General features: G+C 46.5%; 1 protein-coding gene across 2 annotated transcripts in view; it reads right to left on the bottom strand.

Moving 5' to 3' along the window:
• Positions 1-6,858: 6,858 nt before the first annotated feature.
• LOC147116119 (ephrin type-B receptor 1) overlaps positions 6,859-14,474 on the bottom strand; it is a 474,793-nt gene continuing 467,177 nt past the window's right edge. Inside the window, exons 14-15 of one of the 2 annotated variants that reach the window (XM_085990885.1) lie at positions 14,185-14,453; positions 6,859-7,242 (exon numbers count right to left, since the gene is read on the bottom strand). The gene's annotated coding sequence lies outside the window, so the exon portion shown is untranslated. The remainder of the gene's footprint in view (positions 7,243-14,184; positions 14,454-14,474) is intronic. The other variant, XM_085990884.1, reaches the window with a different exon arrangement.

The following is a 14,474-nucleotide window of genomic DNA, read 5'->3' as shown; positions in this document are numbered from 1 at the left end:
GCGAGTGACTGGGGCGGCGGGGGGGGGAATGGTGTGTGAGGCTGCCTCATCTATTGTAGTATGAGCATTGAGGACTCGAAGGGACTTTGCTCCCCTCCCTTTCCTCTGTTCATGTGAGAGACTCAGTTACTGTTGCATCGGATTACATTTGCTGGGCTTCGGCCAGAGAGAGTTTTTGTTTAAAGTATTGCTTATTCTCCTTCTTGTATCTTCTAATTATTTGCACATCATTAAAATGTGGCAAAGATTATTCCTGACTTTAGCACCTGAGATTTGCACAAAGAGCAAAGGGGGTTGTTTCAGACAAACTAAAGTTTCTGCTTCTTTTCAATTTCAGTTGATCGATTTGGAAGGAAAGGGGCGATTTTGCCAATGGGGGCACATTGGAGGCGGGACTGCTGCTTGTTGGGTCGTTGTCCCGTCTCCATCGACTTGTGGCCAACCCACGCTATTTTTCCTTGATTGACCTTGTTAAGCCTGCCCAGTGGACTTAGCAGGCCAATTAAGGGGAAGCCAGTTACAGAGAACGCCAGCATATGATGTTTCATCTGTCAAAACTTTTTGACAGATGAATTGTCATCGTTTGACAGCTCTGTGAAGCTGTCAAATACTGACATTCTCTGTTGTTTGATGAGTCCTTTGTGGTGTATGTGCCTTTAAGAGCAATTATGGTGTATGTGCCTTTAAGAGCCCCAGGTGTGCGTAATGCCGGTAATTGCCACTTGGGCTATATAAGCCTGTGTATTGTGTATATCCTTTAGAAACCCCCCCCCCCCAGACTTGCTTAGTAAATACCTATGAACCAACTCCTGTCTTCAGTGTCTTTATCTACACACGGACACTACAGTGGCGACGAAGTGGAAACAGACTTACCTGCAATTCGGCAGCACCTCAAGGACATCGATTCCTCCAGCGTCCAGAAGACTCAAGGAAGTAAGAGAAACTGTGGTTTCACCAGCTGGCCAAGCTGGTGACAGGTACTGCGCTAATCCTTCCTGGGCGTCAGGCTGGAGCTCCAGCGGCGGGCTCTACAGCTGAGACAGGCAGCAAAATCGGAGGCAAGCAATAACGGACTGGGAGGGTGCACTCGAGAGACGGCCGGCGCGGCAAGCAGGTCAGCGTTTAGACCTCCGTCGGGAACGAGTCTCCAACAGTGAATAAACAGAAACCACAGTAAAACAGCGTTGTTATCAGTAGCAGCGGCGGGAAAGCGCGGGAAGCGCCATATCGTTGCTACAGAGAGAGAAAAAAAAAAGCGCGGGAAGCGCCATATCTTTTCTGAAATGCCTAAATCTGGTAATATTGAGGCTTTTGATGGCGAAATAGAAGATTGGACCACATACGTGGAAAGAGTAGAGGTTTATTGCACTGCAAATGGAATAACAGATGAAAAAAAAGCTTCAGTACTTCTGAACTTAATGGGCACGAAGACATACGGGCTGTTACGAAATTTAATCACTCCAGCCAAACCAAAGGACAAGACTTTTAAAGAAATTGTTGATACCCTGCAGGAGCATTTAAACCCAACACCGCTGCTGATAGCGGAACGATTCAAGTTCTTCAAGAGAAATCAACACAAGAATGAAAGTAACGCTGATTACCTAAACGAATTAAGAAAGCTATCAAAGTACTGCCAATTCGGAGCAGGACTATCGGATTATCTTCGAGACAAATTTGTTTGCGGTCTCTTAAGTGAAGGAACACAAAAAAGACTGCTTTCTGAAAAAGATTTAACATTGGACAAAGCTTTCAGTATGGCTGTATCATACGAAGCAGCAGCAAAAGGAGCTGCAGAGATACAACAAGAGACACAGGACTTCGGCACCCATAAAATGACACAGGAGTTCGGAAGATGTTATCGCTGCGGCAGATCCACCCATAACCAGAGGGACTGCTGGTTCAAGGGCAAAGCATGCAGGCAATGTGGTAAGATTGGACACATTGCACGGGTATGCCAATCTGGACAAAATAAATCCACTGACAGAAAACAAAAAATCAATAAAGAAAAGTACAGGAAGGTACAAATGATGACGGACAATAGCTCCGAAGACCAGAATAGCGATAGCGACTCCGGAAACAAGAGACTAAGCTGTCTCAAATTACATAATGTACTTGCCAAAGAGGATTACCAAACCATTTGGGTTACCCTCACAATAGCAGGGTCCTCAGTTAAAATGGAGCTAGATACAGGATCAGCTCTAACCGTAATAAATCGACGAGATTACGAGAGGCTATTTTCGCATATACCTCTAAAAGACACATCCATTATCTTAAAAACATATGCGGGGCAGAAAGTCTACCCCAAAGGAAAAATAAGGGTGCCTGTGGTATACAACGGCAAAGAAATACAAAAGTTGTATTTATACATTCTACAAGATGGTGGTCCACCGTTGTTGGGACGTGAATGGATAAGGAAGATACGTTTAGGCTGGCACTCCATTCAGGCACTGACGGTGACCAGTAAGGAAAAAAACAATGATGACATCATACCTGAATGATTAAAAGACATCTTGGCCAACGCCAAAGAAGTGTTTCAAGAGAAACTAGGAACCTTGAAAGGCATCACCGCCTCAATAAAAGTGGAAGATACAGCAATTCCAAAAATTTTTAAGGCAAGACCGGTGCCATACGCAATACGTCCGGCAGTCGAGGCAGAGCTGAAGAATTTGGAAAAGGCAGGCGTATTATCCAAAATAGATTGGAGCGAATGGGCAACACCCATCGTTCCAGTCATGAAAAAAACATTGAAAAATAACTCTGAGGAACAGAAAAAAATTCACATCTGTGGGGACTTTAAGGTGACTGTAAACCCGGTCCTTCACACGGTACAGTATCCTCTTCCGAGGATAGAAGATATTTTCGCCTCACTATCCGGAGGGAAACGTTTCACAAAAATTGACTTGGCACAGGCATATCTACAGATGGAGGTTGAGGAGACCTCTAAAAAGTATCTCACAATAAACACACACAAAGGCCTGTACCAGTACAATCGACTGGTTTTTGGAATAGCATCAGCTCCAGCTATCTGGCAAAGAGCTATGGAGCAAGTCCTGCAAGGGATTCCGGGGACTCAATGCTACCTAGACGACATCCTTATAACAGGAGAAAACGACAACGAGCACCTTGCCAATTTGGAGCAGGTGCTCACTAGGCTGAAAGAACGGGGCCTACGAGCAAATCGCCCCAAGTGCGAATTTTTCCAAAATCAGATATCATATTGTGGCCACATAATTAATAAGGAAGGGTTGCATAAGTCACCTGAAAAAATTGAAGCAGTTATAAAAGCCCCAGCACCTGAAAATGTTTCACAATTAAGGTCATTCCTGGGATTAATAAATTACTATCATAAATTTTTACCGAACTTATCAACTATTCTACACCCTCTTAATGATCTTCTACAGACAGGAGTGATTTGGAAATGGAACGAAGACTGTAAACGTGCCTTCCATAAATGTAAAGACTTAATCACATCCGAGAAAATTTTGGCTCATTACAACCCATCGCTACCAATCAGATTGGCATGCGATGCATCCCCTTACGGCATAGGAGCGGTATTGTCCCATAGATTCCCTGATGGCTCGGAACGGCTGATAGCTTTTGCGTCACGCTCATTGAACTCAGCTGAGCGTAACTATGCCCAGATAGACAGGGAAGCACTCAGCCTGGTATGGGGAGTGAAGAAATTCAACCATTACCTACACGGACAAAAATTTACCTTGCTGACTGACCATCAACCCCTCATCTCCATATTCTACCCTAAAAAAGGTGTCCCCATTATGACGGCACAAAGACTACAGAGGTGGTCCCTTTTTCTAGGGGCACACCAATACAACATTGAATACAAAGGGTCAAAACAGCATGGGAATGCTGACGGTTTATCACGCCTACCGTTGCCAACGATAGAAGAGGCACCTACAGTAGACCCAGTAGAGATATTCCACTCTACCATAGTGGAATGTCTACCGGTGACAAATTCTGCCATTGAAAGGGAGACAAGAAATGACCCTACTCTCTCACGGGTCTACGATTTAACAGTGAAGGGATGGCCAGCACATGGCGAACCACTGTTGCCAGCATTCTCGCAAAGAAGAGAACAGCTGTCAGTGTGCCGAGGAACCTTGATGTGTGGATCCAGAGTGGTGATTCCACCCAAACTCCAGGATAAAGTGCTAAAGGAGCTTCACGAGGGGCATCTGGGTGGAGTGAAAATGAAGAACCTATCTAGGGCATTTGTATGGTGGCCAGGTATCGATGGAGACATCGAAGACATGACCAAGAGCTGCCTAGGATGCCAGAAGGTCCAAAATGCTCCGCCACAGGCCCCTCTACATCCATGGGAGTGGCCCTCATCTCCCTGGCAAAGGGTGCACATCGACTTTGCTGGTCCATTTATGGACTCAATGTTCTTAATCGCCGTTGATGCACACTCCAAGTGGCCGGAGGTAATAAAGATGTCCTCCACCACCACGGAAAAAACCATCACAGTATTAAGGACCATATTTGCCAGGAATGGGCTGCCGGAGCAGATATGTTCTGATAATGGACCGCAATTTGTGTCCGAAGAATTCAGAAAGTTCTTAAAGAACAATGGGGTAAAGCACTACACGTCCGCCCCATACCATCCCGCCACCAATGGATTGGCTGAAAGGTTTGTCCAGACCTTCAAGAAGGCCATCAAGGCCATGGGTAATGAAGACATAAAACTTCAGCACAAGGTGGATAACTTCTTATTTGCATATAGGAATGCAACGCACATGGTTACTAACCAAACTCCCGCCATTATGTTCTACAATAGAAACCTAAGATGCCGGCTGGATTTGGTCAAGCCCAACATCCGAAGGGACGTGGAGAACCGGCAGTTTCAGGGCATGAATGAAAGGCCAACTAGGGCCTTCCAGATAGGCCAACCGGTTTTGGCCCGGGACTACCGTACCGAGAAATGGCAGCCTGGAACTATCTGCACAGGATTAGGACCACTGATGTATACCGTGGACATCGGAGACAGCATAATAAGGCGCCATGCTGACCAAATCATCAAGTCATCCGAAAAGGGACAACCTACACCACCACTCTATACATCTAACGATGAAGTAGAGATACCCATATCTACCTCCGATCCGGTGATACTGGAGCCCGATGAACCCGACACTGGCCTTCAAGCCGAATCAGCCTTGCCAGAAGAACCTACTACACCACCAGAAACTACTACACCCCCGAGGCGTTATCCGGACCGAGTCAGGAAGCCTCCTGAGAGACTAATTTATAATTAATTAATACAGCAATGTATATTATTTTGCATATAACATGTAATTAATAATTACTTAAAATATGATGTACTAGTTAGCTAGAAGGGGAGGAATTGTGGTGTATGTGCCTTTAAGAGCAATTATGGTGTATGTGCCTTTAAGAGCCCCAGGTGTGCGTAATGCTGGTAATTGCCACTTGGGCTATATAAGCCTGTGTATTGTGTATATCCTTTAGAAACCCCCCCCACCCCCACCCCCACCCCCACCCCCACCCCCACCCCCACCCCCACCCCCACCCCCACCCCCACCCCCCAGACTTGCTTAGTAAATACCTATGAACCAACTCCTGTCTTCAGTGTCTTTATCTACACATGGACACTACAGTATTCAAGACTCATTAAAACTCTTTCTTTTGCAGAAATTAGATGTTTGTTGCATCGGAGAATGCAGCAGCTATCTGTCATCTCTGCCGGTGAGATGCGAGACTCTCCACATCCCCAACTGTTGAAGCCTGCAGGAAGAAACAAAGGTAAGTAAGCACTTTCTATCACTTTCTACTCACCTCACATACTTAACTCTCCACCCATCACTCACATCCACAGTGCACTTTTGGACCCCTCTGACCCCCGCAGACCCACTGCTCGCTTCGGTGACCCTGGCGGGTTTTCCCGACATCGGGAAGCCCACGCCTCTGGTGGAAAAATGGGGATAGTCCTCTTAACTGCCTGTTAACTACCTGTTAACAGGCAGTTAAGTGGCTGTAATCCCCTTCCTGCCACCAGGAGATGGGACCCGGCGCGGGTCGGCTACCCGCCTCCTGGCAAGATGGCACGGAGGCGGGTTGGGGGCAGGTTGGGCACCCGCCCCCAGATTCTGCCATTTTCCCGGCAGTCCCGTCTCCATACCCGCCTCTCCAGGGCTGGCAAGATCGTGCCCGAAGAATCTAGAAGTACCGATTTCATTTGCAGATCCAATCCAGAGGTGGACACAGCAGGAAGGCTCGGCAGGAACTCTCCCAGTGGCACCCAGTAAACGGCACCTGAGCAGCAGCCAATATGTGCACCTGATTAGTCCCATGTTTCACAAGAGCTACCACACAACTGAGGTTGGGCATGGGATCCCGCTAGGAACACATGCCCATGATTCCATGACAATAACTGGTCCACCGGACTCTCTCCCAACTGGATAAGACCCACCAATTTTACACCAAAAAATACCAAACCAGGCAAAGTAACACCTCCAAATATATCATTTATAAAATGAAGATCGGGGTTAGGGTTGATCCAGGAATATTAGAATTTATTTCATAGAATCATATAGCACAGAAGGCAACCAATCGGCCCATCGTGCCTGTGCCGGCTCTTTGAAAGAGCTATCCAATTTGTCCCACTCCCCCGCCCTTTCCCCATAGCCCTGCACATTTTTTCCTTTTTAAGTATTTATCCAATTCCCTTTTTAAAGTTACTATTGAATCTACTTCCACTGCCCTTTCAGACAGTGCGTTCCAGATCACAACAACTCGCTGTGTAAAATAAATTCTTATCTGCCCCCTGGTTCTTTTGCCAGATTCTCCTTCTGAGATTTGGCAATCCAGTCAAAAAAAAGGATCTGATCGGTTTATCTTTTTCTGTTTTTAATCAGTTCGATTCATCTTTATTGAGTGCATTTTAGTACAATATTTTCCAAAATTTAACCATTACAAACTTAAACATACTCCACACAAATAACAAACTGGGAATGTACAGGGAAAGCAAAAAAAAAAAATTATTTTTACTGAATTTCATTCCGTATTTACAGGGTGCTGCTTGCAACATGCCTGCGCATTTCATACATCCCAGAGGTGGAACAATAATTGCGCAAAAATCATGAGGGCAGGAGAAAGGGCGGCGGGCTGTTTAGGGACAACCTCCAGTCTCTGGATTTCTGTTCACTCCGAGGGTACATGATCCCGTCTGAACTTGCCCCACATCCTTCCACTGGCTGCAATGCCTTTACCCTGCAGGAGAAGAGGACAAAAGGACTGTTATACTGCGTAGAATTTGACAGCACAGTTATAGAACCTTTCACAACCTCAGCAAGTCCCAAAGTACTTTACAGCCAATGATTACTTTCGAAGTGTAGTCACTGTTATATGTGGCAGCCAATTTGCACACAGCAAGCTCCCACAAACAGCAATGAGATAATCTGTTTTAGTGATGCTGGTTGATGAATATCAATGTAGATAAGTGTAAAGTGGTGGATTTTGGTAGGAGAGATAAGGAAGCCACCTACTCCTTGGAAAATAACAGTCTAAATGGGGTAGAGGTGTAAAGGGGTCTAGAGATACAGTTACACAAATCATTGAAAGTAGTGTTTCATAGATGACAAAAGGGCATCAACCTGAGACATTAACTCTGTTTCTGTCTCCACAGATGCTGCCTGACCTGATGAATATTTCCAGCATTTTCAGTTTTTATATTAAAAATAGCACGTACTTGGATTCATTTCTAGAGGAAAAGAATTCAAAAGCAGAGAAGTTATGTTAAACTTATATAGAACCTTGGTTTGATCATCCTTGGAATACTGTGCATAGTTCTAGCCTCCATATTACAAATAGGATATAGAGGCACTGGAGAAGTTGTAAAAAGAATTCACAAGGATGGTAGCAGAACTGAAAGGGTACAACTGAACATGCTGGGCCTCTTTTCTGTAGAAGGGAGAAGACTGAGAGGTGGCCTGATAGAATTATGAAGGGGTTTGAAATGGTAGACTATGGGCATGATCTTGCCAGCCCTGGCGAGGCGGGTTTGGAGGCGGGACTGCCGGGAAAATGGCAGAAGCTGGGGGCGGGTGCCCATCCTGCCCCCAACCCGCCTCCGTGCCATCTTCCCAGGAGTCGAGTACCTGACCCGTGCCGGGTCCCGTCTGCTGGAGGCGGGAAGGGGATTACAGCCACTTAACTGCCTGTTAATAGGTAGTTAACAGGCAGATAAGAGGATTATCCCCATTTTACCCACACAAGTGTGGGCTTCCCGAAAGGTGCGAACCCCGCCAGGGTCACCGAGGCGAGCAGTGGGTCTGCGGGGATCGGAGGGATGAAAAAGTGCGCTGTGAAGGTAAGTGATGGGTGCAAGTGTGGAGAGGTGAGTATGTGAGGTGAGTGGAAAGTGTTAGAAAAAGTTTACTTACCTTTGTTTCTTCCTGCAGGCTTTAATTGCTGGGGATGCGGAGAGTCTCGCATCTCCGCGGCAGAGATGACAGATGGCTGCTGCATTCTCCAATGCAACAACCATCTAATTTCTGCTCACAAAAGAGGTTTGATGAGTCTTGAATACAAGAACTCATCAAACAACATAGAATGTCAGTGTTTGACAGCTTCACAGAGCTGTCAAACGATGATAATTCTTCTGTCAAAAATATTTGACAGATGAAACGTCATACGCTGACGTTCTCTGTAACTGGCTTCCCCTTAATTGGCCTGCTAAGCCCGCTGGGCGGGCTTAACAAGGTCAATCAAGGGAAAATAGCGTGGGTTGGCCAGAAGTCGATGGAGGCGGGACTAAAACCCGACAAGTGGGAGTCCCGCCTCCAAAAGTTCCCCGTTGGCAAAATCCAGCCCACAGAGAAAATGTTTCGACATGTGGGGGAGTCTAAAACTAGAGGCCACAAATATAAGTTATCTAATAAATCCAATGAGGAATTCAGAAGAAATGTATTTACCCAGTGAGTGATTAGAATGTGGAACTTGCTACCACATAGAATGGTTCAGGTGAATAGCATAGATACATTTAAGGGGAAGCCAGCTAAGTACATGAGGGAGAAAGGAACAGAAGGGTATGCTGATAGGGTGAGATGAAGAGGGTGGGAGGAGGCTTGAGTGGAGCATAATCACTGGCGTGGACCTGTTGGGCCAAATGGCCTCTTTCTGTGCTGTAAATTCTATGTAATTTGCAGCCTCTGAGCTCAATGAGATCACCATTCGCTCTCTGAGATCTTACTCTGCTGTTCAGCTGTGACAGGTCACATTTCCACAGTTGATAGCACCAACACCCGACACACAATATTCAAAACTCACAACCAGAAATACAGAGCCGGCTAACAGGTATTGTCAGTTGAGGACATTAAAACAAGTCTCAGCCTTAATTCTCACACTGAACCAACGATGCTCCTAATGAAACAATGATAAATTAAACTCTTATCATTCATTATTCACTGCGTCCACTTTAATCATCTGAAACCACAAATTAAATTTAATATGTGAAAAGTTGCTGCATATATTAAAATGCTACCAGCCTCATGAAAACTAAAATTTCGTCTTGTATGTCGAGGGAGAAGAGTTACAATGACATGATCTGAAAGCAGTACCACAGCGCATTTAGAACCAGAGAATCATACAGCACTGAAGGAGCCCATTCAGCCCATCGTGCCTCTGTCGACTCTGTGAAAGAGCTCGCCAATTAGTCCCACTCCCCGCTCATTCCCCATAGCCCTGCAAACTTCTCTTTTTCAAGTATTTATCCCATTCTCTTTTGAAAGTTATTGTTGAATCTGCTTCCACCGCCCTCTCGCGCATCTCAGATCACAACAACTCGCTGCATAGAAACATTTCTCCTCATCTCCCCACTGGTTCTTTTGCCAATTATCTTTAACCTGTGTCCTATGCTTACCCTCCTGCCAGTGGAAATACTTTCTCCCTATCTACTCTATTAAAACCCCTCATCATTTTGAACACCTCTATTAAATCTCTCTAGTCTGTCCACGTAACGGAATTCCCTCATCCCTGGGACCATTCCAGTAAATCTGCTCTGTGCCCTCTCCAGGGCCTGGACATCCTTCCTAAAGTGTGGTGCCCAGAATTGACCACAATACTCCTGCTGAGACCTAACCAGTGATTCCTTGCTCTTGTACCCTCTGCCTCTATTAATAAAGCCAAGGATCCAGTATGCTTTTTAACAGCCTTATCCACTTGTCCTGCCACAGTCACAAATTCCACTTCAATTTTGTTTAAATCATTGTGTCAGCAAAAAATTAAAGTTTTCCAGACTCCTTTACATGAAGACCCTTTAACTGAGGACAAGTGTTTCAAATTTGGACCAAGTCAATCTAGATGAGCAGAAGCCAAACTTTACTAAATTGAGTGTGAATATCTGGTTTTGCCACTTCATTTGGTCATTTGAAACCAAGGGTTAGATTATTGAAAACACAAGGTGGGTCAGCATGGTAACACACTGAACTCTTGCTCACAACTAGGCTGCTGGAGGAGGGTCTGAGCAGATGACAGCCCCAAACTAAGGCAATCAGTGGGCTGCTCGGCACTGACCGTTCTTCGTTACTTAGGATGTTGGGTTGCCAACCCTCCAAGATTGTCCTGGAACCTGCAATTCATGAAAGAAAGACTTATACTGAGCGGCCTGCGGGTGGAGCTGTCCAGGGAGAGTATAAATACTCAGGCATGGGCCCAGCTTGCGCAGGACATTCTTAACAGGAACTAGTGAAGGACACAACTAGACCTCCATGTTGTAAAACAGTTGATTAAAGCTTTGTTTAACGCTTAGACCAAGTGCCTAGTAGTTTTCTTACGTCAAAAACCATTCTGTTTTTTTCAAATTTTCCTTGTATATTACTTATAAAGCTATAGGAGATGGGGAAAATAGACTGTTTGACCGACAGTCCGGAATCATTCCAATTTCTATTCGATTTCCAATTGGTGTGGGAGGGCGGTGAGAATGGATGTATCAGACGTCCAATGGCGGTAGAGCGGGGGCGGGGCAGTCAGAGGTCATGTGATGAAACCTTCCCAAATATGTCCAACCAGAGACAGCAAACCTACTATGATGGCACTAGGGAAGAAAATCAAATAAACTCGAGGTATTGGGAATGGAGACACGAACAACTGATGTACCCGCCCCCTGTCCCCCACGCCCCTCCATGTGCTGGCTGTACAAACTGCAGGCTGCAGTCGGGGTAGCAGACTAGATATATGGGATATCAAGCTGATTTCCTGCATGCCACCATGAATGGTCAATCCAGTGCTCTTTCGGAGCTAGTCCACCACTGGCTGTAGTTTCAGAGTAGCCTTTAACCATGTGATCATGAAGGCTTAGGTAACAAAAACTTGTATTTATATAGTGCCTTTAATGTAGTAAAATGTCCCAAGGTGCTTCACAGGAGCCTTATCAAACATAATTTGACACCGAGCTTCCCATCATCCAACCTCCATAAACTTGAGCTCATCCAAAACTCTGCTGCCCGTCTCCTAACTCATGTTAGTCCCGTTCACCCATCACCCCTGTGCTCGCTGACCTACATTGGCTCCTGGTCTGGCAACACCTCAATTTTAAACTTCTCATCCCTGTTTTCAAATCCCTCCATGGCCTCACCCTTCCCTATTTTTGTAACCTCCTCCAGCCCTTCAATAAGGAGATATTAGGGCAAATGAACAAAAGCTTGGCCAAGGAGGTAGGTTTTAGGGAGCGTCTTATGCATCCCCTATTTCAATCGCTCCACCATTGGCGGCCGTGCCTTCTGTTGTGTGTTGAGTATTGTGTGCAGTTTTGGTCACCTTATCTGAGGAAGGATGTTCTTGCCATGGAGGGAGTGCAGCACAGATTCATCAGGCTGATACCTGGGATGGCAGGAATGACGCATGAGGAGAGATTGGGTCGATTAGGCTTGTATTCGCTAGAGTTTAGAAGAATGACAGGGGATCTCATTGAAACTTATAAAATTCTAACAGGACTAGACAGACTAGATGCAGGAAGGATGTTCCCGATGGTGGGGGAGTCCAGAACCAGGGCTCATAGTCTTGTTGAGATACCGCGGCAAACGTGGGAGCCGAGACCAGAGCTATTGAACACACAACTGCTTTATTCCAACCACATGAAAAACAGGAACTAGAAAAGCCCGCACATCCACTTAAATACTTCCCAGACAGGAAGTGCTCCCGGCAGCCTGTCCCTGCGGGAAACAAGTTGCTGGAGGAAAGGGCCCCCGGCTGGGGGCTTCTGCTTAGACTGTCTGTGCCGCCGTGAGCGGATTGTGTCCAGTGGTGGCGTGTCGCCACAGTCTAAGGATAAGGGGCAAGCCATTTAGGACAGAGATGAGGAGGAATTTCTTCACCCAGAGAGTGGTGAACCTGTTAAATTCTCTTCCACAGAAGGCAGTTGAGGCCAATTCATCTTCTATATGTATAAAAGGGATATATAAAAGGATCGTGGTGTCTGTCTGTCTGTCTGTCTGTGTGTATGTCCGGACTTAACTCAAAAGTTATAGAGCGTACCTACACATATGTTATATCAAAAGAAAGCTTATGATTAGGGGAGTGTCATAGGCATATTTACTTTTTGGTCAGACAAAAATTGTTCGGACAGCATACAAAGAACATTCAAAAATCCGCTCATTAGCGGTTGGCCAATCATACGGGGGAATCCGCTCATTAGCATTGAGTGACGTGAAGGTTGACCAATCCTACGGGGGGGAGCACGCTGCATCACAGGGGGCATTTCATGGCATGTGTGGGCGAGGCATAATCTTTCAAACTGCCGTTAGTGCGGGCGGACAGTATACAAAAAATGTTCGAAAATCCGCTTATTAGCGGTTGGCCAATCATACGGGGGAATCCGCTCATTAGCATTGAGTGACGTGAAGGTTGACCAATCCTACGGGGGGAGCGCGCTGCGTGACGGGGGGCGTTTCATGGCGTGTGTGGGCGGGGCCTAGTCTTTCAAACTGCCATTAGTGCGGGAGCGCGAAAAACCACAGACAACCACGCGGCGATAAACTGCGCCCATACAACAGCCAGAAAAACATTGACCGAAATAAATCCAGCAGTGGAGCGGCGTCAGAGGCCCGCAGCGGGAGCTCATCAGGGCTCACTCGGGCCGGGCCTGAGACGATACACTGCGCGCGGGGGCTTCGGTTCACCGGAGCGGCAGGGGCCCATCCGGCTGGGCTTGAGGCGCTCCTTCCCCCCAGTCTCTCTCTCTCTCTCTTCCCCCCAGTCTCTCTCTCTCTCTTCCCCCCAGTCTCTCTCTCCCCCCCAGTCTCTCTCTCTCTCTCTTCCCCAGTCCCTCTCCCCCCAGTCTCTCTCTCCCCCGTCTCTCTCTTCTCCCCCAGTCTCTCTCTCTCTCCTTCCCCCTCTCTTTCTCTCGCCCCCTCTCTCTCTCTCCTTCCCCTTTCTCTCTCTCTCCTTCCCCCTCTCTCTTACCCTCTCTCTCTCTCTTTCCCTCTCTCTCTCTCCTTCCCACACAGACAGACAGACAAACTCATTTATATATATCCTTCCCCCCAGTCTCTCTCTCTCTCTTCCCCCCAGTCTCTCTCTCTCTCTCTTCCCCCAGTCTCTCTTTCCCCGTCTCTCTCTCTCTCTTCCCCCCAGTCCCTCTCTCCCCCCAGTCTCTCTCTCCCCCATCTCTCTCTTCTCCCCCCAGTCTCTCTCTCTCTCCTTCCCCTCTCTCTCTCCCTCTCTCTCTCCTTCCCCCTTTCTCTCTCTCTCCTTCCCCCTCTCTCTTTCCCTCTCTCTCTCTCTCTTTCCCACTCTCTCTCTCTCTCTCTCTCTCTCCTTCCCACACAGACAGACAGACAGACAAACTCATTTATATATATAAAAAGTATTTCTACTTTTTTCATAACAACATGCCCTCAAAAAACCCTCAGCACCGCCGGGCACTCCAGCTAGTTAAATATATTCAAGAAGGCGTTAGATATATTTCTTAAGGCTAAAGGGATCAAGGCCCTTATAAAGTTCCCAGCGACATTTTACTACATTAAATGTGCTATATAAATGCAAGTTGTTTTTGATGTAATAAAAGTAGTGAGCAGTGACTAAAATTTACAAGAACCAATTATTGTAACTAACCCAACTCACTAGTCATATTAATTACACTTGTGGTTAAAATACAACTGAAAACCCAGGCCCGTTCAGCCTCCTGACATGTTGAAGCCTCCACTCTGTACTCACCGGCAAAAATCTTTTGGTGGACAATTAACTTTGCTTCGCCTCCATATTTTGCTTTCCTCCTCTCCTGAAGGTGTTGACTCCTGCTGGAACTCATTCATACAGGTCACAGCACACAGCCCTCCAGCGCTTGACCCAACTCACCATTTCTCATGCGTCCACCAACAGTTAGGATCAGCAGGCTATTTGACCATGGACACATCACAGCCAAGCATTTTACAGATGGCCACATATGAGCAGGGACCCTGACTGATTTCCCTCCTCTTCCCATGCTGCAAATACAAGTCAATGAG

Source organism: Somniosus microcephalus, chromosome 6, assembly GCF_052327205.1.
Source record: "Somniosus microcephalus isolate GS21.2 chromosome 6, FLI_Smic_1.0, whole genome shotgun sequence".
NCBI classification, from domain to species: domain Eukaryota; kingdom Metazoa; phylum Chordata; class Chondrichthyes; order Squaliformes; family Somniosidae; genus Somniosus; species Somniosus microcephalus.
This window is presented reverse-complemented; position numbering and strand designations above follow the sequence as displayed.